The sequence below is a fragment of the Melanerpes formicivorus genome, unplaced genomic scaffold (genome assembly GCF_026170545.1).
Source record: "Melanerpes formicivorus ecotype bairdi unplaced genomic scaffold, bMelFor1.0.p_v2 SCAF_4, whole genome shotgun sequence".
NCBI classification, from domain to species: domain Eukaryota; kingdom Metazoa; phylum Chordata; class Aves; order Piciformes; family Picidae; genus Melanerpes; species Melanerpes formicivorus.
In genome coordinates, this window is record NW_027142356.1 from 39,057,553 (window position 1) to 39,081,624 (window position 24,072).

General features: G+C 52.1%; 1 protein-coding gene across 3 annotated transcripts in view; it reads left to right on the forward strand.

Annotated features, from left to right (window-relative positions):
* Positions 1 to 24,072, forward strand: part of CRACD (capping protein inhibiting regulator of actin dynamics) — a 111,388-nt gene that overhangs the window by 32,021 nt on the left and 55,295 nt on the right. For all 3 annotated transcript variants that reach the window (XM_068137730.1, XM_068137729.1, XM_068137728.1), the window contains exon 2: positions 16,497 to 16,642. The gene's annotated coding sequence lies outside the window, so the exon portion shown is untranslated. The remainder of the gene's footprint in view (positions 1 to 16,496; positions 16,643 to 24,072) is intronic.

Consider the following 24,072-nt stretch of genomic DNA (forward strand, 5'->3'; position numbering starts at 1 on the left):
TTGGAAAGGCTCCAGAGCAGGAGGCTCCACAACCTCTCTGGGCAGCCTGCTCCAGGCTCTGCCACCCTCACAAGGATAAAGTTTTCCCTTCTGTTCCCCTGGCAGCTCCTCTGTTCCACTTGCCCCCAGCGCCCCTTGTGCTGTGCTTGGCCATCCCTGAGCAGAGCCTGGCTCCAGCCCTGCACATCTTGATCCCCAGCACTGAGGGCAGCCCTCAGGCTCCTCTGCTCCCAGCCCCAGCTCCCTCAGCCTGTGCTCCCAGGGAGATGTTCCACTGCCTGCAGCAGCTCTGTGCCTCTGTGCTGGACTCTCTCAAGCAGTTACCTGAGGTCCTTCTTGAGCTGAAGGGCTGAGAACTGGACACAGCATTCCAGATGTGGCCTCACCAGGATGCCTCCCCTTGCCTGAGCAGGCTCTGCAGAGGAGCTCAGTATCCTGCTCTCCAGCCTAGCTGGTAACAGAGAGAGAAACTGTTTGAATGAGTGAGTTTGAGGCTCAAACATGTCAGAGCAGGATTAGGACTTAGAGATTCTACAGTGCAGTGAGTGAGTATGTGCAAAACATACATTGGTGTGTGGTAGGCAAGGGATGGTGAAAGTCTGAGGCAGAGTGGTCAGGTGCAGAAGGGTTTCTCTTGCTGCTCAGGAAGGTGTTTGGCTGCTGCATGTGGAGAGGTTTCAGCTCTTTGCTTCCTGTGATATTGGCCAGGCTCAGTGTTTGCTGAGAGCATGGCCTGTGGTTATTTGCTTCAGGTGGGATCACTGCTGCTCCTCTAGGAGGCTGCTCCAATCCCAGATCCTCCTCAGGGATGGCTGTACCTGGAGTCTCTGGCTGGGTTGGATGGTGCTATGTAGGAGGAATCTGGATCTCAGCACAGGTAGCATTTGCCTTCCTTACCCTTTGAGTTGCAGCCCACTGCTGTGGTGGGCAATGATGCCACACACTGCTTTCATCAGCCTACCACACTCCATCCTCACAACTGCTCAGAAGTTCTTTGCTTCCAGCTCTTCAGCTAGACTTAGACAGACTGAGAGCTGGGCAGAGAGGAACCTAATGAGATCCAACAAGGATGAGAGCAGAGTCCTGCAGCTGGGCAGGAAGAATAAACTGCAGCAGCACAGGCTGGGAGGGGATCTGCTGGAGAGCAGCCCCAAGGAGAGGGACCTGGGAGTGCTGCTGGGCAGCAAGTTCTGCATGGGACAGAATGTGCCCTGGGGGCCAAGAGGGACAATGGGGTCCTGGGCTGCATGCAGAGGAGTGTGGCCAGCAGAGCCAGGGAGGTTCTTCTCCCCCTCTGCTCTGCCCTGCTGAGACCTCACCTGGAATATTGCATCCAGCTCTGGGCTCCCCAGCTCAGGAGGGACAGGGATCTGCTGGGAGAGCCCAAGGGAGAGTCATGAGGATGCTGAAGGGACTGCAGCACTGCCTGGGGAGGAGAGGCTGAGAGCCCTGGGGCTGTTCAGTCTGGAGAGGAGAAGGCTGAGAGGGATCTGATCAATGTCTATCAATAGCTGAGGGCTGGGGGTCAGGAGGGAGGGGACAGGCTCTGCTCAGCTGCACCCTGGGATAGGACAAGGGGCAATGGATGGAAACTGCAGCACAGGAGGTTCCACCTCAACATGAGGAGGAACTTCTTCCCTGTGAGGGTCCCAGAGCCCTGGAGCAGGCTGCCCAGAGAGGTTGTGGAGTCTCCTTCCCTGGAGCCTTTCCAGCCCCATCTGGATGTGTTCCTGTGTGCCCTGTGCTGGATTCTATGGTGCTGCTCTGGCAGGGGGGTTGGACTGGGTGCTCTTTGGAGGTCCCTTCCAACCCCTAACACCCTGTGAGCCTGTGATACTGTGCTTTGTTTTGGTTTCCCCCCTCCCAGACTCTTACAGTTTTGTCTGTTGGGGAGCTATTGGAGAAGAATTTTTGGGGTATTTTCCCCCCTTCAAGACCAGTGGGGTATACCTTGGCTCTATTTTCGAGCTCCCCATTCTCCTACATTCACTGTGATGGCATTTAGCTCTCTGCTGTATTTCTGGAGCAGCTCCCCACCCTTCCCTTCCTTGTTTCACACCACAGAGTCTGAGCTTTCTGTGCTGTTGTCCCACTGTGTGGTGCAGAACAGACACACACATCCTGATCTTGCCTGGCACACAGTCCCCTCTCTCCAGAGCCCAAAGCAGCAGCTCTGTGCCTCAGCTGACAAGGCCCCCTCAGAGCATATGGTTGTGCTGAAGGCACTCCACTTCTCCTAGGGTGTGAGGTGGGGCTCTGCATGCAGGGGGTGCAGCAGCATGGCAAAGAATGGAACCAGGCTGCTAACAGGAGGATTGGGTTGGCTTCCTTTCCTGCTGCATCAGCCTTTAATGCTCAGACACAGGGTGGTTGGGAACCCTGCCCTGCAGTTTGAAGATGAGTGGTGTGGTCAGGCTGGAGCCTGACAGCTGGCTGTGGGCTGCTGCCGTCCTGCCTGCTGCCATCCTGCCCGCCGTGCCCAGGGGCGCTGGGAGCAGCTCAGGCTCACGTGTAGGCAAAGGGCAGCACCACCTGCAGAGCAGCTCCTCTGTGCTCTCGCTGCTGCTGACAGTCTATCCCAGCAGAGCATCTTTAGCTCCCACAGGATCACTCTGTTCTCTTCCAAGGCAGAGCCTTGTGCTGCCTGCCTGCTGCCACCCACTCCAACAGGAATCTGTTCCCTTGGCGCTGGGCTGCTGCTGTTCAACCACCGTGTCTGCCACTTGGGAGGCTGCCCTGGCCATGCCTCTTGCAACACAGATGAACTGCTGGAGCTCTCTCAAGCTAGGAGGGGCCATTTGAAGACAGAGGTGAAGTTTAATCCAAGGTTTTAGATCACTGCTTTGGATTCCTCTAACGAGCACATCCCAGACTCTGAAGCGTGGTGTGCTCAGCCTCTCCAGCTGAGCAGCTGAAGGGCTGCTGGGGTTCATGCACCTGGGCAGGAGGAATGCTGAAGATGTTCTAACCTCACACTGCCCAGAACCCCAGGATAAAATGAGAATACTCTTTGGGAAGGGTTGTCCATTGTACCAGACATGAACCACAGAGCTGTCAGGGCTGGAAGGGACCTCAGGGGGCATCCAGTTCCCACCCTTCTGCCATGGGCAGGGACACCTCACACTACAGCAGGTTGCTCACAGCCACCTCCAGCCTGGCTGCAAACACCTCCAGGGATCAGCTTCATTTGGTCTGGGATGTATCAGAGGGAAGAGATTCACAAACTGCACCTGGTTGGAAGGGACCCTCCGAGGTCACCTTGTCCAAGCACCCTGCAGTCAGCAGGGACACCTCCAACGAGATCAGGCTGCCCAGGGCTACATCAAGCCTGACCTTGGATGTCTCCAGGGGTGGGGCTCAACCACATTTGTGAGCAGCCCACAAGCAGAACTCCTGATTGTCATTCAAGGATGTGGAGAACTGGGGATAAAGCTTCTTTGTAAGATTTCCTTTGAGCAAGTGGAAATCCTGTGTTCCTGGTCTTCAAACTGCAGCAGGGGAGCTAAGAGTCCTCTTTGAGAATCATAGAGTCATGGAGGTTGGAAGAGTTCTTTGTGTTTGCCAAGTCCAACCACAACCCACCCCCCATGGCCACTGAACCACATCCTGCAGCTCCACACCTACAGCCCCTTGAACACCTCCAGGGATGGGGACTCCACCACCTCCCTGGGCAGCCTGCTCCAACCCCTCACCTCTCTCTCACTGAAGAAGCTTTCCCTCAGCTCCAGCCTAACCCTCCCCTGGCACAACTCAAAGCCATTTCCTCTCACCCTGTCTCTGGGTACCTGGGAGAAGAGACCAACCCCAGCCTCACTCCAGCTGCTCTCAGGGAGCTGCAGAGAGCAATCAGATCTCTCCTCAGCCTCCTCCTCTCCAGACTGAGCACCCCCAGCTCCCTCAGCTCCCCCTCAGATGATGCCCTCCAAACCCCTCCCCAGCCTCATTGCTCTTCTCTGGACACCCTCCAGCACCTCAAAGTCTTTCCTATGCTGTGGTGCCCAGCACTGAACCCAGTGCTCAAGCTGTGGGGCACCAGCAGTGCCCTGCTCCTGCTGGGCACCCTGAGTTTGATCCATTCCAGGCTGCCCCTGCCCTCCTTGGCCAGCTGGGCACACTGGCTGGTAACAAACCTTTTGCACTGGTTTTTTCCTAACATTTCAAGTCACTGGGTGGGACTGCTGGGCCTTGGGGTTGTGTCCCACTGCCCCTCCAAGGGCACTGCAGCCAGGCAAGGCTCCAGCTGGATGCCTTTCCAGCCCACAGACATGGAGCTGGCAAACTCCCTAGCCTAGATGGAATTCAGAGTCCAGCTCCCAGATGAAAACTGTTCTTTTCTCTTTCTTTTTCCTTCATGCACTGTGGTGGAGCCATTACTGCTGCCTGCTCTGCTGTCATCTGTGTGATGCTCTGGTGGAACTGCTGCTTGTGGATCCACATCAGGATCTGATTTCACCTGAATCTTCAGCAGTAGTTAACATAACAGAAGAAAGCACAGGACAGCTTGGTTATTTAAAAGTCTGGGCTTCCCTGCTTGAAAGAATTCCTCCTCTATTTCTAGCACTGGGGGCTCCTGACGTGACATTCTTACACCCTTTCAATGCTTAATGTTGAAGGGTCAAAGGTTTGCCTCCCTGATTCTGTCTTGATAGCAGATCCTTCACACACCAGAGGATGCTGTGGCCTTCCAGTATCTGCAGGGGGCTACAGGAAGGCTGGGGAGGGACTGCTCAGGATCTCAGGCAGTGATAGGACTAGGGGGAATGGAATGAAGCTGGAGGTGGGGAGATTCAGGCTGGAGGTGAGGAGGAAGTTCTTCCCCATGAGAGTGGTGAAGCCCTGGAATGTGTTGTCCAGGGAGGTGGTTGAGGCTCCATCCCTGGAGGTGTTTAAGCCCAGGCTGGATGAGGCTGTGGCCAGGCTGATCTAGTGTGGGGTGTCCCTGCCCATGGCAGGGGGGTTGGGACTGGCTGATCCTTGTGGTCCCTTCCCACCCTGACTGATACTGTGATAAAAAGAGGGAAAGAGCAGGCTGCAGCCTTTAGCCATCAGAAGTGCAGCAGCTTCATGGCAAGGCAGCTCAGCATAGAGTGGAGCTCAGTATCTGGCTTGTAGCTGTCCCTAGGCTGTGATTAGGTTTGAACAGCTACTTGTGGCCTTTCAGATGTTACTTAGACATTTGAGATGGTTAGACAATCTCACCTGAGACAAATCTCCCCACATTTTCTGACCATGAGGAGTTCCCCTAACCCTGAGCTGAGTGTTGGGAACAAGAAGGCTTTTATCCTCTCTGCACTGCCATGGCTGAGCCCTGCCCTCTGCCTGCTCTGGTCCCCTCAGCTCCTCGCTGCCCTGCCATCAGCATCCAGAATCTCACACCAGCAGTGTTCCACCAGAGTGCTGAACCTCACCCAGCAGAGCTGCTCAGAGCTCTGTCCTCACAGACAACTTCCCAAATGATCTCTGCACCCTCTGCAGCAGCAGCTGCCAATACCACAGCTTGGGATCTTGGGACAAGTCACATCCATCACAGGATCACAGTGCATTAGAGGTTGAGAGGGACCTCCAGAGAGCATCCAGTCCAAGCCCTGCCAGAGCAGCATCACCCAGGGCAGTCTGCTCAGGAATGCATCCAGGTGGGGTTGGAAAGGCTCCAGAGCAGGAGACTCCACAACCTCTCTGGGCAGCCTGCTCCAGGGCTCTGCCACCCTCACTGTCAAGAAGTTTCTCCTCAGGTTGAGATGAAATCTTCTCTGTTCAAGTTTCTCTCCATTGTTCCTTGGCTTATTCCTGCAAACCACTGTAGAGTTTGGCTCCCTCCACTTGCCCCCCAGCCCTCAGCTATTGATAGGCATTGATCAGATCCCTCTCAGCCTTCTCCTCTCCACACTAAACAGCCCCAGGGCTCTCAGTCTCTCTTCCCAGGGGAGATGCTCAAGTCCCCTGAGCATCCTCCTGGCTCTCTGTTGGACTCTCTCCAGCAGGTCTCTGTCTCTCTTGAGCTGGGGAGCCCAGAACTGGGCACAGGATTGCAGCTGTGGTCTCAGCAGGGCAGAGCAGAGGGGCAGCAGAACCTCCCCAGCCCTGCTGGCCACACTTTCCTTGCTGCACCCCAGGATCCCATTGGCTCTCTTGGCCACCAGGGCACATTGCTGTCCCATGGGGAACTTGCTGCCCACCAGCACTCCAAGCTCTTTCTCCATGGAGTTGCTTTCCAGCAGGGCAGCCCTAACCTGTACTGACCCTGTTAGGATAACCATGCAAGTGCCTTGTAATGTCAGAAAGTTTTGTGAGCCCCCTGCCAGGCTGCACAGAAGCTAAAGGTGGCTGCTGGCTGCTCCCTGCATCTGACACAGCTCAGCACAAAGATGTTCCTGTGCCATGTTCCCTGCAGGGTTAGCTCAGAGGTGATGGAATAAAAGCCCTGCTCTTGTTCCAGCTGTGAATGAAGACAGGAGCACAATTGATTTCACTTGCAGGAAGAGCTGAATTTCATCAGGAGCAAGCTTTAGAGGAGCCCACAGCTACTGTCCTGCCCCTTTCCCTGCTGCCTTTCCCTCTTGGGCAATGCCAGTCACAGGACACAATCCTTTGACAAGTGTCTGACAGAGAATTTAGAAACAGTTTTAAAGGTATCAGCCTCCAAAGGCTCAAAGCTGACCCAAGGGCTGGAGCAGCTCTGCTGTGAGCACAGGCTGAGGGAGCTGGGGCTGTGCAGCCTGCAGAAGAGAAGGCTCTGGGGGGACCTCAGAGCTGCCTGCCAGGAGCTGAAGGGATCCTGCAGCAAGGCTGCAGAGGAACTTCTCCTCAGGGTGTCTGCAGACAGGCCCAGGGGGAATGGTTTGAAGCTGAGGCAGAGCAGGGTTAGAGTGGAGCTGAGGAAGAAGTTGTTGAGCAGGAGGCTGCTGAGCCTCTGGCCCAGGCTGCCCAGGGAGGCTGTGGCTGCCTCCTGCCTGGGGGTGCTGAAGGCCAGGCTGGCTGAGGCCTTGAGCAGCTGAGTGTAGCTGAGAGGTGTCCCTGGGCATGGTGTGGAGGCTGGAGCTGAGCTCTGAGCTCCCTTCCAGCCTGAGCCCTTCTGTGCTTGTCTGACCTAGCTCAACCCAAATGCTCTCAGGCTGTGGCACAGCCCCCACTGCACTGCAGTGAGGAGGTCAGGCTGGAAGCTGTGCTCTGAGCTCAGGAGCCTCCATCTGCTGTGTGGGCACACAGCTCATGTGAGCACCAAGTCTTTATGGCACTCAGGAGCTATTCCTGTTCCAGTGCCCTTCCATGCTGTCTTCAAGTGCTGCAGCTCCTCCTCAGTTTGCAGCAGAGAAGATGCTGCTCCTGCCCAGCCCTCACCCTTGTGAGCACATTTGGGCATCTGAGCTGTTTCCAGGCACCACTCTCATGCTAGCTACAATGAATTCCAGGGGAGCTGACAGAAGTAGGTTGCTGCTGTCCTAAATAAACACTGATAATATCTCCTGGCTGCCCAGGTGAGACTGCAGCCTCTGGAGGGGGAGGCAGTGGAAACTTGGGAGATGTTTGCTATGAAAAACTGAGTTTCTCTTCCTTAGAAGTGGGAAGAAGAGAGGCTTAGGGCACCTGGGGAAAGAGTGAGAGGCAAGAATTGTAGCAAGAGGAAATGCTGCAGAAAGGTTTGGCTCAGACAGCAGAGAGGGTTCATATAACATGGCCATGACACAGATATTTTTTGTCTCTAGTGTCCTTCTCCTAAACCTTCTCTCCCACCAGCCTCCAGTCTCTGGTAAAATGAAATACAGACCCAAACTGGAGACTACAAAATGCAAACCTGTGCTAAGCTCAGCTCTCCTTCAGTGCAACCCCAGGAGGGATAGCTGCAGGGCTTGGTTCATGTACCCAAACCATGTCTGAGCACTGCATGCAAGTCTCACATAACAGGTTCCTTTTCCTCCCCAGAGCCTGGGCTGTTGGGGCTGCCTCTGCCCTGGGAGGCTTGCAGTTCAATGTGCACAAGCTGCCATGACAAAGGATTTTCATCCAGCTTTGCTTGCCCCACTTCCCACCCAACCCCTTCACTCCTGAGGGTTGTTTTGGGTTGTTTTGAGTTGTTTCAGAAGAAAGAGACTTCTCACTTCTGGGGAATCAAATCACAGGATCACAGGATGTTAGGGGCTGGAAGGGACCTCCAGAGATCACCCACTCCAACCCCCTGCCAGAGCAGCAGCACCCAGGGCAGGGCACACAGAACACATCCAGCGGGGGCTGGAAAGGCTCCAGAGGAGGAGACTCCACAACCTCTCTGGGCAGCCTGCTCCAGGCTCTGCCACCCTCCCTGTCAAGAAGTTTCTCCTCATGTTGAGGTCAAACTTCCTGTGCTCCAGCTTGTACCCAACTGGGGAAGAGGGAGGAGGTTTCTCCTGCTTGCAAATGCTTCCTAATTGGATCTGGAAAGCTGGCAAGCCTGCGTGCTCTGGGGGCAGGGCTTCAGGGATGGGCTGAGGCATGGTGTGGTGGTGTCACTCTTTCTGTTAGGCTCCCAGAAAGCCTGGCAAGTGGCTCATTCCCTTTGCAACCCTGGAGGTCAGAGTTTGTGCAGGTTCAGTTGGGATTTGCTGGTTAGTGCTTGTGATGCTCACCAGAGTTCATGCACTCATGATGTGAGTGATGGTGGCAAAGGTGTGCAGGGCAGTGTGGGGAGGGTGGAGCCAGGCTCTGCTCAGGGATGGCCAAGCACAGCACAAGGGGCACTGGGGGCAAGCTGGAGCAGAGGAGGTGTCACAGGAACAGAAGGGAAAACTTTATCCTTGTGAGGGTGGCAGAGCCTGGAGCAGGCTGCCCAGAGAGGTTGTGGAGTCTCCTGCTCTGGAGCCTTTCCAACCCCCCCTGGATGTGTTCTGTGTGCCCTGCCCTGGGTGATGCTGCTCTGGCAGGGGGCTGGGCTGGATGCTCTCTGGAGGTCCCTTCCAGCCCCTGACATGCTGTGACTGTGTGAGTGAAGCTGTGCATTGGCTGTATCAGAGCAGGGGCAGCTCAGCAGAGCTTTCTCCCAATATCACTTCATTCTTTGGCCTTCAGAAAAGAAGGCTGAGCAATGAACACTTGCTTAACAGAGGTAATAGTTGACCTACACTGGAGCAGCTTCAGGAGCTGCAGCTGTTCCAGGCTGGTCACTAGCCTCAGCCAGAGTCACTTCATTGCACTGCAGAAGGCATCCACCCCGTGTATTCTGTCAGGACCACAGGATGAAAGCTGCCCATGCAGGCTCACCTGAGCAGGGAGCAGTTGCTTCCTTCCAGCTTGCTGACATTTAAGGCTCAATTCCCAGTCCCAGGGATTTACAGTTCTAAACCCTGCTTTCCCAAGCAGCTGCTGCTGAGCTCTGTGCAAGGCTGCAGTGCTTTGGCAAGGAGGGCCCTGTCCCAGCCCGGGGCTGCTGAGGAGAGCTGAGAACACCTCCTTTGCACTTTCACACCTTCCCTTTGGTTTTGTCTTGTGGTGAGCTCTCCTAAATTAGGTGGCTCACTCTGACAAGGAGACAAAGCTTTCCTGGCACAGGGAGCTCAAGCTAAAACAACCTGGCTGCAGCTGAATTCTTCAGAAGGATGCAGGGTACATTTGGAGAGTACTTCAGCTGCTTCCTTAGTGCATTTGGTGGTGTAATCCCTCGGGACAGGTCTCCAGGGGCGAGGAAGCTTTCAGATGCACCTCTTCAGAGCTCTGTCTCCATTAATAACTTCATGCCAAGAGAAGATCTACAACCAGGAGGGTGCAGTTTATAAACTAAAGACACCTAAGGGAGCAGCTTCTCATTCAGCTGAGAAGTCCATTTGTGTGCCTTGCACATGTGAACAGTCTCCTAGACTCATAGAACAGAGAATGAATGCTTGGAGCTGGAGGGGACCTTAAAGGTCCTCTAGCTCCGACTTCCCCTACATCAGGTTGCTCAAAGCCATCCAACCTGGCCTTGGGCACTTCCAAGGAGGAGGCATCCTCAGCCTCTCTGCTCAGCCTGCTCTAGTGCCTCACCACCCTCAGGTGAAGAGCACTTTGAAGGCTCTCTCTTTTATAACAGGTTCAGAAAGCAGCTGAGGGGTGGTTTGAGTTCTTTATAACCAAGAGAAGGCTAAGGCTGAGCACAGCACTCCTGCTGTGAAGGCACCAGCAGAGGTGCTCAGATGTTAGCTCCAGGTCACACTCCTCAGTGCACCTGTTCACCTCTGCCAGGACACTGACCCTGGTGTGTGCATCTTTGCATTCCTTCCTCTCCTCTCTTGATTCAGATTGAGTCCTGAGTGAAGCATCTGAAAGCATCCAGAGCCCCCATGCCTATCAGATATTCTTGGTCTGGCTCTGAGTCCCAGCTCCCAGTGCTGCAGAGGCTGGGCTGTCACCCAGGGCTGTGTCTGGCCCTAGAGCTCTTGCTCTTTCACTGGCTTGCTTCACATCAGGAGTCTTACCCTGCTCCGTTTTCCATGCACATTGTTTTCACCTTGGTATTCTATAAGTGAGCACTTGCAGCCCAGAGAGCCAAGCAGAGCCTGGGCTGCAGCAAGAGAAGTGTGGCCAGCAGGGCCAGGGAGGGGATTCTGCCCCTCTGCTCCACTCTGCTGAGACCACAGCTGGAGCTCTGGGGCCAGCTCTGGAGCCTCTGTGCCAGGAAGGATCTGGAGGTGCTGGAAGGTGTCCAGAGAAGGGCCAGGAGGATGAGCAGAGGGCTGGAGCTGCTCTGCTCTGGAGAAAGACTGAGAGTTGGGGTTGGTGTCCCATGGGCAGGGACACCTCACACCACAGCAGGCTGCTCACAGCCACATCCAGCCTGGCTGCAAACACCTCCAGGGATGAGGCTTCCACCACCTCCCTGGGCAACCTGGGCCAGGTTCTCACCACCCTCGTGGGGAACAACTTCTTCCTCACAGCCAATCTCAATCTCCCCATTTCTAGTTCTGCTCCATCCCCCCCAGTCCTATCCCTCCCTGACACCCTCAAAAGTCCCTCCCCAGCTTTCTTGGAGCCCCCTGCAGATCCTGGAAGGCCACAATTAGGTCTCCTGGGAGCCTTCTCCTCTCCAGCCTGCACAACCCCAACTCCCTCAGTCTGTCCTCACAGCAGAGCAGCTCCAGCCCTCTGCTCCTCCTCCTGGCCCTTCTCTGGACCCCTTCCAGCCCCTCCAGACCCTTCCTGCACTAGGATGTTGTAGTTCACTCTCCTCTCTCCCAGCTCCCAGCCCAAGCCATTCTCTGCTTTTCAGTGTTTCTAACATTCATTCTTTTCACTGAAGGGAATCTGTGTTTTTTCACATGACAGACTTACCCAAGCCTGGGAGCTGCATTTGCCTCCAGCACACATGCTAGACTGGTTATTTAGGCTGCCTGAACCTAAAGCAAAGATGGAAGAGGCTGGAAACATTCACTCCATGCTTGCATGTAAAAGGCTCAGGAGTTCTATTCTGAGAGCCTGGCAGCAGAAATCTGGGAGTGCAATTTCAGCTTGTGTTGTGGTGCTTCTGGGGAACTGAAATAGAGGCCACAGAAATGGAGTGAAAGCTTCTTAGACATTTCATTTAAAAATAGGTGGTGAGAAGAACATTCCCAAATTTAGCCAAATGATTCAGCTGCTTGGGGTGGGCCAGCAGCAGCTCTCTGCTTTGCTCACCTGCTTTTGTTTCCACTGCAGATCCCCCATGTGTCCTGCTGTCGGGAGCTACAGGCAGCTTCTGGAGCTGGCACTTCTGCCTCCCTGCTCATTTGTTCCAACAACTCCTCTACTGCAGAGTTCTCTCACAGCACCACAGAACATTAGAGGTTGGGAGGGACCTCCAGAGATCATCCACTCTAACCCCCCTGCCAGAGCAGCATCACCCAGGGCAGTCTGCACAGGAATGCATCCAGGGGGGGTTGGAAAGGCTCCAGGGCAGGAGACTCCACTGCCTCTCTGGGCAGCCTGCTCCAGGGCTCTGCCAACCTCACTGTCAAGAAGTTTCTCCTCATGTTGAGCTGAAACATTCTCTGTTCAAGTTTCTCTCCATTGTTCCTTGGCTTATTCCTGCACACCACTGCAAAGAGCTTGGCCCCCTCCACTTGCCCCCCAGCCCTCAGCTATTGATAGATATTGATCAGATCCCTCTCTCAGCGTTCTCCTCTCCAGACTAAACAGCCCCAGGGCTCTCAGTCTCTCTTCCCAGGGGAGATGCTCAAGTCCCCTAAGCATCCTCCTGGCTCTCCCTTGGACTCTTTCCAGCAGGTCTCTGTCTCTCTTGAGCTGGGGAGCCCAGAACTGGACACAGGATTGCAGCTGTGGTCTGAGCAGGGCAGAGCAGAGGGGGAGCAGAACCTCCCCAGCCCTGCTGGCCACACTTTTCTTGCTGCCCCCCAGGATGCCATTGGCTCTCTTGGCCCCAAGGGCACATTGCTGTCCCATGCAGAACTTGCTGCCCACCAGCACTCCAAGCTCTTTCTCCATGGAGCTGCTAGGGACAAATCTAGCTCCATACATGAGCTGGAGTTTTTAATCCCTAGTAGCCCAGGGAGCATTTGGTTATCCACACACCACCAAGAAAGAGCAGACTGAAATGCTGCAGGATGCAATTGCTCCATTTTTCCTTCCCTGCTGTGCCAAGACACCAGCATCACAAATCCCAGATGACTGAACTGCTTCTGAGCATCTTGAACAATGCTTTGTGGCTGTGTGCTCTCCTGTGCCCAATGTCACTCCCATGTTGCTACTTACCTAGAGAGGAGAGAGCACTGAGTAACTCCTGCCCTGCTCTCAGGCAAGGGTGGCAATGAAGCTGTGAGACACCCCTCAGTGGTGATGCTTGTGTGCTGAACATCAGCTTGGGGAGGTCTTGTGAAGCCACCATCCTGCCTCCTCTGGATTCCCCTTAAAGAGCTGCTGTGCTTCTGGTGCCACTAGGAACCTGCAGTGATTAGGGCCATTTGAAGCAGCTCAATTTCTTGTACTAGGGACTGCAGAAGCTGCTCTCAAATGCCACAACCTGCAACTCACCAGACCTGGCTCTGGGTGCTTGGGGCCTGTGACCACTCCTTACTTCATGTAGCAGAAGCTTCTCCCCTGTGCCTTTTCCTTGTCTGACTCTGCTGCAAGCCACAGGATGAACCTTGATGACCTCTGTTAACAGTCTTGCATCATTTACCAGCTGAGACACAATGACTTTGTGTTCTTAAAGGCAGCAAATGTGTTTTGCTTCTGTCAAGTGCTCCAGGCAAGCCTGGGATGAAACAAAGAGACAAGACAGGGATCTCCCTCTCAGCTGTGTAACTGTGTCCTTGCTTGTCCTCAGAGGCTTCTGCTTTTTGCCACCAGTGACCTGTGGTGGCTGGGATGAAAACACAAAGCCTGTCAAAAGCTATCTGCTACAGCATCAGGATGGATGCTCTTGTGTTTGCTGCCTGCTGGTGCGTGGCGTTGCTGACTGGAAGACTTCCTACCCATGCAGAGTGCTGCTTGTGTGCCTCTCTAGTTACCCAGGGGTGAGGTGAGGTGGTTCATGAATGATTTATGTTTAGACAGGGCTTTTCTGCAGCTTCCAAGGCAGGCAGCAAATTAATGTCTGCACAGGCAAGTAACCTGCAGTCAGTGGCTGGTGATTTCTCCACAGAGGGAGGAGGCAGCTCAAGAAAATTCCCTTTCCCTTCTAGCCTTGGATCTACACTGAGGTCAGACTTCATTGCTCCAGGAGGGCTGGGCTGTCTGTGCACCTTGTGATGTGACATTACCCAAGAAGAAGTTTCTAAGGCTTTTCTCTTCCTTGTTTTCTTTTCCATTTCAAGCTCTTTTCACTTTGGCTCTCGTGGAGCAGGATCCTACTCCACAAGCAACTGTGCAGCCTGCAGTGCAGATTCAATTTAGAGCAAATAAAGGGGCAGGGAATGTTGCAACAGGGTTTTATAGCTGTGTTTGGAACTGGTGTGGAGATGCAGTCAGGAAGGATGCTTGTAACCACAGAGCAGTGCTTTCAATTTCTGAAGGCAGTGTTGGCTCTAAAGGGTGTGGAAGAGCAGCCAAAGCCCAGGAAGAGGCTGGCTTCTCACTCATCCCTTGCCACTTTACACCTCAGTTCTGCCAGTGTTAGGCATGGCTGAACCCTGCCCTAAGGGGGACTCTTTGAGCAAGCTCCCTGTGCCTAGGGCAGGCTGAGGTTAGCCAGGCATGCTCAGGGAGCTGGACTGGATAGAGGAATTCTCCCTGGCATCCTACCACACAGGGAGAGGAACAGTTTTTGTTTGGGTATGGTTGATGTTCAACACAGTGAAGGTGAAACTCCAGCCTGCTGAGGCTGTGCCAGGGCTCTGTGGGGTGGTAGTGCCCTGCAGAAATGCACCTGCTTGCCTGCTGCAGTGCACCTACATCACAGAGCCTCTCGATGGGCTGGGCTGGAAGGGACCTCCAAAAGGTCATCCAGCCCAACCCCCTGCAGTCAGCAGGGACATCCTCAACCAGATCAGGCTGCCCTGAGCCTAGGCAAGGAGCTTTATCCTCAGTAATGTGCAGCTCAGGGTTTCATCTACTCATGCATATATCCCTCAGCATCTTTAGAAGCAGCTTTGCTAGGCACCTGTGCCAATCTCATCACCCCCAGTGCCCCTGGCTGTGCTGGGGGGGTCAGAGGGCAGCAGGAGATGCAGCTGCAGTGGCTCTGTGTGGCTTTGGCACTGCAAAATCAACCATTCTCACATTGAGACCTGGAAAGCTTTTCTGAGAAGCCTGCTCCTGCCTCTCAGTTTGGGAGAGCAAAGCTTCCTTCTCTCTCAGTCTTTCTGCATGGATTTCCATTTTCCCTGTGCAGCCTTGACTGGAGAGATGACTTTCTGATGGTGTCTGCCTGGCCCAGGGGAATCACAATGTCAGCAGTGATTGTCCTGCAGGTCTGTGGGGGTAAATCCAGCTTTATCCTGATTACTCATGCCAGTGTTTGGCTTCTGATAAACAGAGTTGTGCTTGTAAGAGGAACAAAAGGGGAAAAAGTTTTCCTGGGTTTGTTTCCTACCCTGGAAATTATTGTCCTGGTTTCTTCTCTTCCATGTTCACATAATCACAGACTGGCTGAGCCTGAGAGACAACTCTAAGTCCAGCCCACATGCTCCAGTAGGGTCACATCCAGCTGGTTGCCCAGGAGTCTGTCCAGCTAAGTTTTGAATATCTACTGAACAACTTCTTCCTCAGCTCCACTCTGACCCTGCTCTGCCTCAGCTTCAAACCATTCCCCCTGGGCCTGTCTGCAGACACCCTGAGGAGAAGTCCCTCTGCAGCCTTCCTGCAGGATCCCTTCAGCTCCTGGCAGGCAGCTCTGAGGTCCCCCCAGAGCCTTCTCTTCTCCAGGCTGCACAGCCCCAGCTCCCTCAGCCTGTGCTCACAGCAGAGCTGCTCCAGCCCTTGGAGCATCTTTGTGGCCTCCTCTGGACTCACTTACAGTCTCACAGCATCACCAAGGTTGGAAGAGACCTCAAAGATCACTGAGTCCAACCTATCACCACAGACCTCATGGCTAGACCATGGCACCAACGGCCACATCCAATCCCCTCCTGAACACCTCCAGGGCTGGGGACTCCACCACCTCCCTGGGCAGCACATCCCAATGGCAAACAACTCTCTCAGTGAAGAACCTTCTCCTCACCTTGAGCCTTGAGCCTAAACCTCCCCTGGCACAGCTTGATACTGTGTCCTCTTGTTCTGGTGCTGGGTGCCTGGGAGAAGAGACCAACCCCCACCTGGCTACAACCTCCCTTCAGGTAGCTGTAGAGAGCAATGAGGTCTCCCCTGAGCCTCCTCTCCTCCAGGGCAACTCCAGCAGCTCTGTGTCCAGCTCCTGCTGGGGTTTGGTTTGGGTTTTCTGTTTGGTTGGTTGGGTTCTGGGGTTTTTTTTGCTTTGTTTTGGGGTTTTTATTTGGTTTTGTTGGGGGGGTTTATTTAGTTTTTCTGTTTGCTTGGGGTTTGACATTTTCCTTTGCTTTGTTTTTTCTTTTCCAGAAAATCATTTAAAAACCACTTTGTTTTGGGGTGCATATTCTGCTGGGAGGAGAAAAAGCCAAGTTTTGGTCAGCTCTCAATTATTAGATATCATTTTTTCCCCTCCCTTTGGAGAAGCTAGAGGCCAGTCCTGCATTTTCACTTCAACCCCCCCCCACCCTCCCCAAGCTTCAGTATAAACAGTGAGAGGTTTGTCCTGAGATATAATTGCTGCAGAACTGCAGGCTTGGGAGGGCTTGGAAGGGAAAACAAGAAAGTGTTGCTGTTTCACTGGGTAGAAAGGGTAAAGAAAGACCATTTTGTGTTAAGGCCTCCGAGGGAAACCTGAAGCTAATGAAAATTTCTCAGGTTGCAAGGTCTTTCCCTCCCCCCCCCCCCCCCGCTTTATTTTTCTCCCTTTTAGGCTGCATCCATCCCAAGCCATCTACAGGACAGGAATTGCTCAGCTTCTAATTGCCCCTCAAAAGAAGGAAAACAAACAGAAACCCTCACAGACCAGGCTGGCACAGGTGAACTAAAACTCTGCCTTTGCCTTTTGTGCCTAGAGAGCCTGGGAGGAGAAGGATGTTAACTGCTGGTCCCTAGCACTGGCTCCTGGTTTGAGATCGCTCTGCTGGAGCAAGACCCCCGCTGCAGGGAGGGGGCAGGACTGTGTGAGAGCAGAGAGTGCCACACTCCACCTAACCCAAAGGTAAGGCAACATTTTCCTGCTGGTCCTTGTAGCACTCTGAGTGATGCCTTCACTTAATTCATTGAGGTGAAGGCAAACTCTGGATAACCGAAGGCTCAAGTGCTGGTCTGAACCTGCATGCTCTGACTGAGCAACAGCAAAAGATCAGCTTTGGATATTCAATCCAAGTGTTCCTGTGCTTAAAACTGATTCTTGTCTAGCTTTTGTCTATACTCTGGGGGGGGGGGGGAAGGAAACAAATCCTCTGCACAGAAGCAAATCTTTGCTTTCCTTTCAACCACTGGAGGTATTCTCAGCCATGCAGAGCCTAGCAAGCAGCTCTGGTTTTGCCCAGGCAGACACAGAGTGTGTGTGGACTGCTGCCACTGGGGCCGGTGCTATCACAGACCACCGCTCAGGCTGCTGCCAGAGCACCTCTGCAGCCTTCTCCCTTCTGCCAGCTTCGGGGTTGGTTTGGTCTGTAGAACCTTTACAGCTCTGCTGCCTTGGAAGCTTCTCTTCTGACAACTGTTGCAGGGCTCTCTGCAAGCGGAATGGCAGCAGCAAAGTTTGCTCCATTCACATTTTCTTTTCTTTTTCATTTTTTTCCTCTTTTATTTTTCCCTTTGTCCCTTTTTCCCTCTCCCCAATTTCCCCCCTCTGCCCCTGTTTCCTTTTATTCCTTTTTCCCTTTATTCCTTTGCCCCTTTTCCCCCCTTTCCCCCTTTCCCCCTTTTCTCCTTTTCTCCTTCTTTTCCCTTTTTCCCTATCTTCCTTTTTCTTTTTCCTTTTTCCTTCCTCTTTTTTTCTTTTTTCTTTTTCCTTTTTCCTTTTTCCTTCCCCCTTTTTTCTTTTTCCTTTTTCCCCTGTTTCTTCCTTTTTCTTTTTTTTGTTTTCCTTTTTTCCCATTTCCCCTTTTTTTCTTTTTATTTCCTTTTTTCCTTTTATCTTTTTTCTGTTTCTCTTTTTCCCTTTTCCCTTTCCCCTTTCTCCTTTTTTTTTTCCTTTTTCCTTTTCCCCCTTCTAAAGTTTTTCTTTTTCTTTTTACTATTTCCTTTTTTACTCTTTCTTTTTCTTTTTACTATTTTTTCCTTTTCCATTTTTCCATTTTCCTTTTTTTTTTTCTTTTTTTTTTTTTTTAATATCTTTTTTTTCTTTTCTCTCTCTCTCTTTCTTTTTCTTTCCCCCAGGGGAGAGCATTGCAATTGCAAGTGATAGGCCATGATGTCTTTCTAAAGCAGCCATGCTGGCATGTGGTCCCAGGGCAGATGTGTTCATCAGGGACTGCCCCTGTTTCACTTTGCAAACAACCCAACATAGTTTTCTTATTCCAAGTTGTTTCACGTGGCTTAGAGAATCTGTCCCAGCCAATACTGCCTCAGAATCCCACAACTGTCAGGCTTGGAAGTGACCTCAAGGATCATCCAGCTCCAACCCCCCTGCCGCGGGCAGGGACTCCTCACACTAGAGCAGGGCTGGGGCTTCTGCCACCTCCCTGGGCAACCTGTTCCAGTGTGAGTTATTAGCTAGCCAAAAGTCCTGCCTGTCTTGCCAAACTGTGTGTTTGGCCTGTGTCCTGTGGCAAAAGACCCCATGATAAACAGCTACTGACAGCTCTCCTGGAATGACCAAGCTGAAAGACCTTGGGTGGTTGTTGAGAACAGTAGGTTCTGTTTTCCTGAGGTGGTCACAGCCATGAGGACATTTTTCTGCCACCAAAACCTACCACACCTCAGCTGAAGTTGTTTCTGGAGCACCAGGATGTGTGATGGTGCAAGCTAATGTGTTATGGGTAGGACATGTTTCTATTCTTCCAGAGCAGGTCGGTGTGCAGTGTGCCAGCACCAGTGGAAAGTGCTCAGTGGAGGCAGGATGCTCCCCAGGTGCTCTCTCTAACCTCCTATTTCCACCCTGCTTGTGCGTAAGACACTCAGAGATTCTGAGCTGTCCTCCTTCTCTTTTCCTTTGAAGAGGTTTCCTTTCTACTTGCACTGTGGCACTGTCCAGATGAGACATGTTCTGCTGTGCCCAGTGAAATGCAATGCCCCTTGGCTTAAAATGCAAACACCCAAAGAGCAGCCTCCCAGAGTGGCCACTGACACCCTCCCCTCCCAGCTGGCTGCTGTGAATGTCATAAATAGAGGAGGCAAGACACATTTCTGGGTAGCATCTGCAGCTCATTTTATTTTCAAGAGAACTAAAGCTACACTTCCCCCCCTCCCCCTGTATCCAGTGTTCTTTCCTAACCCACCCCCAGATCCTGGTGTTAGAACAGGCTGCAGAAAATAGGACCAACATTTGCTTGGGAAATCATTTGTGCTATGAATAAGGATTTAGCTTTCCCTACATACCCTCCTGGTGGGAAATCTTCTGTAAATGTTGTGGTGGTCAAGTTCACTGAAGTCTAATTTTGGTTTTAATAAAAATGTGTGGGGGGTGGTTTTTTCTCCCCTCTTTTTCCAGCTCATTTTACCATTTCTAGGTTAAAATGTTCAGCCTCATGTTTGTTGGTGCCCCTCTGCCCTGTTTCTCCAGAGACTTCAGACTCTTATTTGGTGGTGCTCCTCTATCCTGCTACTCCAGAGACTTCAGTTTCCCTGCAAGTTACACTTTTTGCTTTTAATCCTAAAAAAACCCACACCAAAACCCCCAAAACAAGCAGACAAAAAAACACCAAAAAGGGGAGGGGGGATATAGAATAGAGTAGAATAGAATAGAAATAGAAATAGAAATAGAAATAGAAATAGAAATAGATATAGAAATAGAAATAGAAATAGAAATAGAAATAGAAATAGAAATAGAAATAGAAATAGAAATAGAAATAGAAATAGAAATAGAAATAGAAATAGAAATAGAAATAGAAATGACCAGGTTGGAAGAGACCTTCAAGATCATTGCCTCCAACCTATCATCCAACCCCACCTAATCAACTAACCCATGGCACCAAGCACCCCATCGAGTCTCCTCCTGAACACCTCCAGTGATGGTGACTCCACCACCTCCCCAGGCAGCCCATTCCAAGGGGCAATCACTCTCTGTATAGAACTCCTTCCTAACATCCAGCCTAAACCTCCCCTGGTGCAGCCTGAGACTGTGTCCTCTTGTTCTGGTGCTGGCTGCCTGGGAGAAGAGTTTGGAATATCCCCAGAGAGGGAGACTGCACAACCCCCTGGGCAGCCTGCTCCAGGGCTCTGTCACCCTCACAGGGAAATAATTCTTCCTCCTGTTTCCATGGAGCTTCCTCTGCCTCAGCTTCCACCCCTGCCCCTTGTGCTGGCATTGGGCATCCCCCAGCAGAGCCTGGCTCCAGCCTCTGGGCACTGCCCCTGCACAGCTTTAGCAACAGCAATGAGGTCACCCTCAGGCTCCTCCTCTCCAAGCTGCAGAGCCCTCAGCTCCCTCAGGCTCTCCTCATGAGGAAGATCTTCCACTGCCTGCAGCATCTTGATGGCTCTAAACTGGAGTCTTTCAAGCAGTTCCCTGAGGTCCTTCTTGCCCTGAGGGGCCCAGAACTGGACACAGTGTTCCAGATGTGGCTTCACCAGGGCAGAGTAGAAGGGGAGGAGAACCTCTCTTGACCTACTGACCACAGCCCTTCTAATCCACCCCCTGATGCCATTGGCCTTCTTGGCCACCAGAGCACATTGCTGGCTCATGGTCAGCCTTCCACCCACCAGGACCCCCAGGTCCTTTTCCCCTTCACTGCTCTCCAACAGCTCAGTGTCCAACCAATGAAGAGTGCTGTAGGCAAAATTATCTGAGGGCAAAAGGTGGATTTATACTTTCTGCAGTACTTTCACAACTGGGTCAGCTAAAGGAATCCCTACAGCTTTGGGGTTTTTGGGGTTTTTTTTGGTGTGGTTTTCCCCTGCATGGAAGTTTTGAAATGCAGATTTGGATCTTAAAGACTACTCAGGAATTCAGGTTTATAGTCATCCAGTCCAAGCCCCTACACTCAGCAGGGAAATCCTCCACTAGATCAGGCTGCCCAGAGCCTTGCTGAGTCTGCCCTTGAACATCTCCAGGCATGGGGCCTCAGCTACCTCCCTGGGCAACTGTTCCAGTGTTCCACCACCCTCAGTGTAAAGAACTTGCTCCTAACATCCAATCTAAATCTCTTCTCTCATTTCAAACTGCTGTCCCACACCCTATCACTGCAGGCCTTTGCAAACAGCCTCTCTCCAGCCTTCTTGTAGCCCTTCAGGTACTGTCAGGCAGCTTTAGGGGCCCCCCAGAGCCTTCTCTTCTGCAGGCTGAACACCCCCAGCTCCCTCAGCCTGTGCTCACAGCAGAGCTGCTCCAAGTCCCTGATCATTTTTGTGTCCCTCCTCTGGACCTGCTCCATCAGGTCTATGTCCTTCCTGTGTTGAAGGCTCCAGAGCTGGATGCAGTGCTCCAGGTGACTAATAATAACAATAATAATGATGATAATAATTATTATTAGTAGTATTACTATCATTACTATAATTATTATCATTGTCATCCTACTCCTCTCTTTTTCTACCTATATTATACTGCATATAATTCTATACTATGATTACAACACTCCTATGTACCACAGGCAGTGAAAGGATTTTTGCTGAGCCTGTTCATGTAGCTGTTGACTCCTTGGTGAAATGTGAAGCCTGGGAGCCAATGCATTCAGGGAGGTAATTCAGGGCACTTCACTGTAATACAGTGCAAAGCACTGTAATGTTTAACAGCATTAAGGCAGTGTTCATGAATAGCACTGCTTGCTCCTGGTGTTAAACAGAGACACTGCAAATAGGATTTACAGTATTTGCTACATAAATATGGGATAGGATTAGTTGTTTCCAGCAGTGAGAAGAGGAAGGAATGCAGGCACGGAGATGGAAAATGAGCTCTGCACTCTGTGACTCTCTTGTTATAGGCCCCTGCAGAGCCCTGGGGGTGTGACCTACTGCATTTTGCTCTCATCTGGACATATTAAAGATGTTATCATCTAATACCAGTCCTGCCCTCACAGTACTGCTCCTGCACAGCTCCAAAGCAGTCTGAGATGTGAGGCATTCTACTCCCTGAATGCTGATTTAAAACTCAGGGCAGCTTAACCTTGTGTTTGGTTTCACAGCATCACAGTACATCAGAGGTTGGAAGGGACCTCCAGAGATCATCCAGCCCAAGCCCCTGCCAGAGCAGCATCACCCAGGGCAGACCCCACAGGAATGCATCCAGGTGGGGTTGGAAAGGCTCCAGGGCAGGAGACTCCACAACCTCTCTGGGCAGCCTGCTCCAGGGCTCTGCCACCCTCACTCTAAAGAAGTTTCTCCTCATGTTGAGCTGAAATCTTCTTATGTTCCAGCTTGAACCTGTTGTTCCTTGTCCTATTAGTGTGAATCACCAAAAAGAGCTTGGCCCCCTCCCCTTGCCCCCCAGCCCTCAGCTATTGATAGACATTGATCAGATCCCTCTCAGCCTTCTCTTCTCCAGGCTAAACAGCCCCAGGGCTCTCAGTCTCTCTTCCCAGGGGAGATGCTCAAGTCCCCTAAGCATCCTCCTGGCTCTCCCTTGGACTTTTCTCCAGCAGCTCTCTGTCTCTCTGGAACTGGGGAGCCCAAAACAGTATTGCAGGTGTGGTCTCAGCAAGGCAGAACAGAGCAGGAGGAGAACTTCCCCAGACCTACTGGCTGCACTTCCAAAATCTCAGTGGCTCTATGAATGTCTTGTGCTGTCCTACTGCTTCCAGCAACATTTGAAACCCAAACCACCCACCAAACCCCATGGCTGCAGCTGGAAGTCCTGCTAACCACAGTGCTCACTCTGAGCTACTGCTGCTTCAGGTGTTGTACACAGGAGCATTTGGGGGCTGTAAATTAAAGAGACAGAACACATTTTCATTTCATTGCTGAGGAAGCTTCCTTGCTCCTCAGAAATTGCTGCAAGGAATCTGCCCCTGCCTGTGTCTGAGAGTTTGTGAGCTGCTGAGGCTGCTTGTGCTGCAGGTGGGGCTCCCAGTGTCTTTCTGGTGCTTATTTGCCCACCTGGGCTGGCAAGATCCAAGCATTTGTGTGGGAAGTCTCTGTTACAGGTTTTCTACAGCAGGATTTGATTTAGTATCATAATACCATAGTATCAGTCAGGGTTGGAAGGGACCACAAGGATCAGCCAGTTCCAACCCCCTGCCATGGGCAGGGACACCCCACACTAGATCAGCCTGGCCAGAGCCTCAGCCAGCCTGGCCTTAAACACCCCCAGGGCTGGGGCCCCAACCACCTCCCTGGACAACCCATTCCAGGGCTTCACCACTCTCATGGGGAAGAACTTCCTCCCCACCTCCAGCCTGAATCTCTCCACCTCCAGCTTCATTCCATTCCCCCTAGTCCTATCACTGCCTGAGATCCTGAGCAGTCCCTCCCCAGCCACCTTCTTTTGTCTCCCTTTTCTTTCATTCCCCCTTCTCCCCCCTCATTTCAAGCTGCAGCAATGTTCAGCTTGATTCTGGTATTCTCCCACCAAGAGAGTCCTAGAAACTGGTGCTGAGAAGCAATTCTGTCTTCACTTTATTTTGTCTTTTAAGTGCAAACCCCCTACCTTGTCAAGGTGAAGGTCCTTGCACTTCCTGTGTGTCTCCAGTGGTTTAATAGGCTTTGTTGACAAACTTTTCCAGGTGCTGAATCTAAACTTTCCCTGGCAACATTTTCTCTCAGAGAGCTCCTCATCAACCTCACTCCTCTGATTCTTTTTCAGTCTCACAGCAAAAATTAAAGTCTAGCACTGCAAACTGCCTTTAAAGACTGCAATGATCATCTTCCCTATCCCCAAACTTGTGGGATTTCCTCTCTGAAGCTATAAAAGGAAAGCTGCCTGAAGGAATCTCCAGTGTTGGCAGGGAAGCTGGGTCATAAAGGAAATTCTTGTGCTTTCCAGGAGGTTGATTGAGGATGAATTAAACTGAGTTCCTCAGGTGGGGTTTTGGTGTCTTGGCTGCATACATCATCAGTGAGAACAATGCCAGCTGTATATTCTACTTCTGCTAGCTAAAGTGTTATTACATAGGCTGGAGGCATCTTAGGCATATCCCTGATGGAAACTAGCCCCTTGCCCAGCAATCTTGCCCAGCAGCTTTAAAGTGAACAGGTTAGAAAACAGGTTTTGAAGAGGTTGTCTCAGGAAAATGAAAGGCATTTGTCATTGCCTGTAGCTGAACAGCTTGGGAGTCACATTGGGCCCACAAAGGAAGTCCCTGTAGGCTTTGTGGTGTCTGTACTGAGCTGGGGATGGGCAGGACTCCAATTCAGTCACCTCAAAGATGGTAGGAATGGGTCAGAATGAAGGGATACTGAAATGTCTGGATGAGCAGGACTCCAAGCAGTTGCAAGGTGGAAAGAATAGGAACTGAACACTGACATTCCTAACACATTCCCTAAGGAGACTGAAGTGCCTCTTAGCCTGCAAGGAAATCTGCTCTATGCTGAGCACTCAGAGCAGCA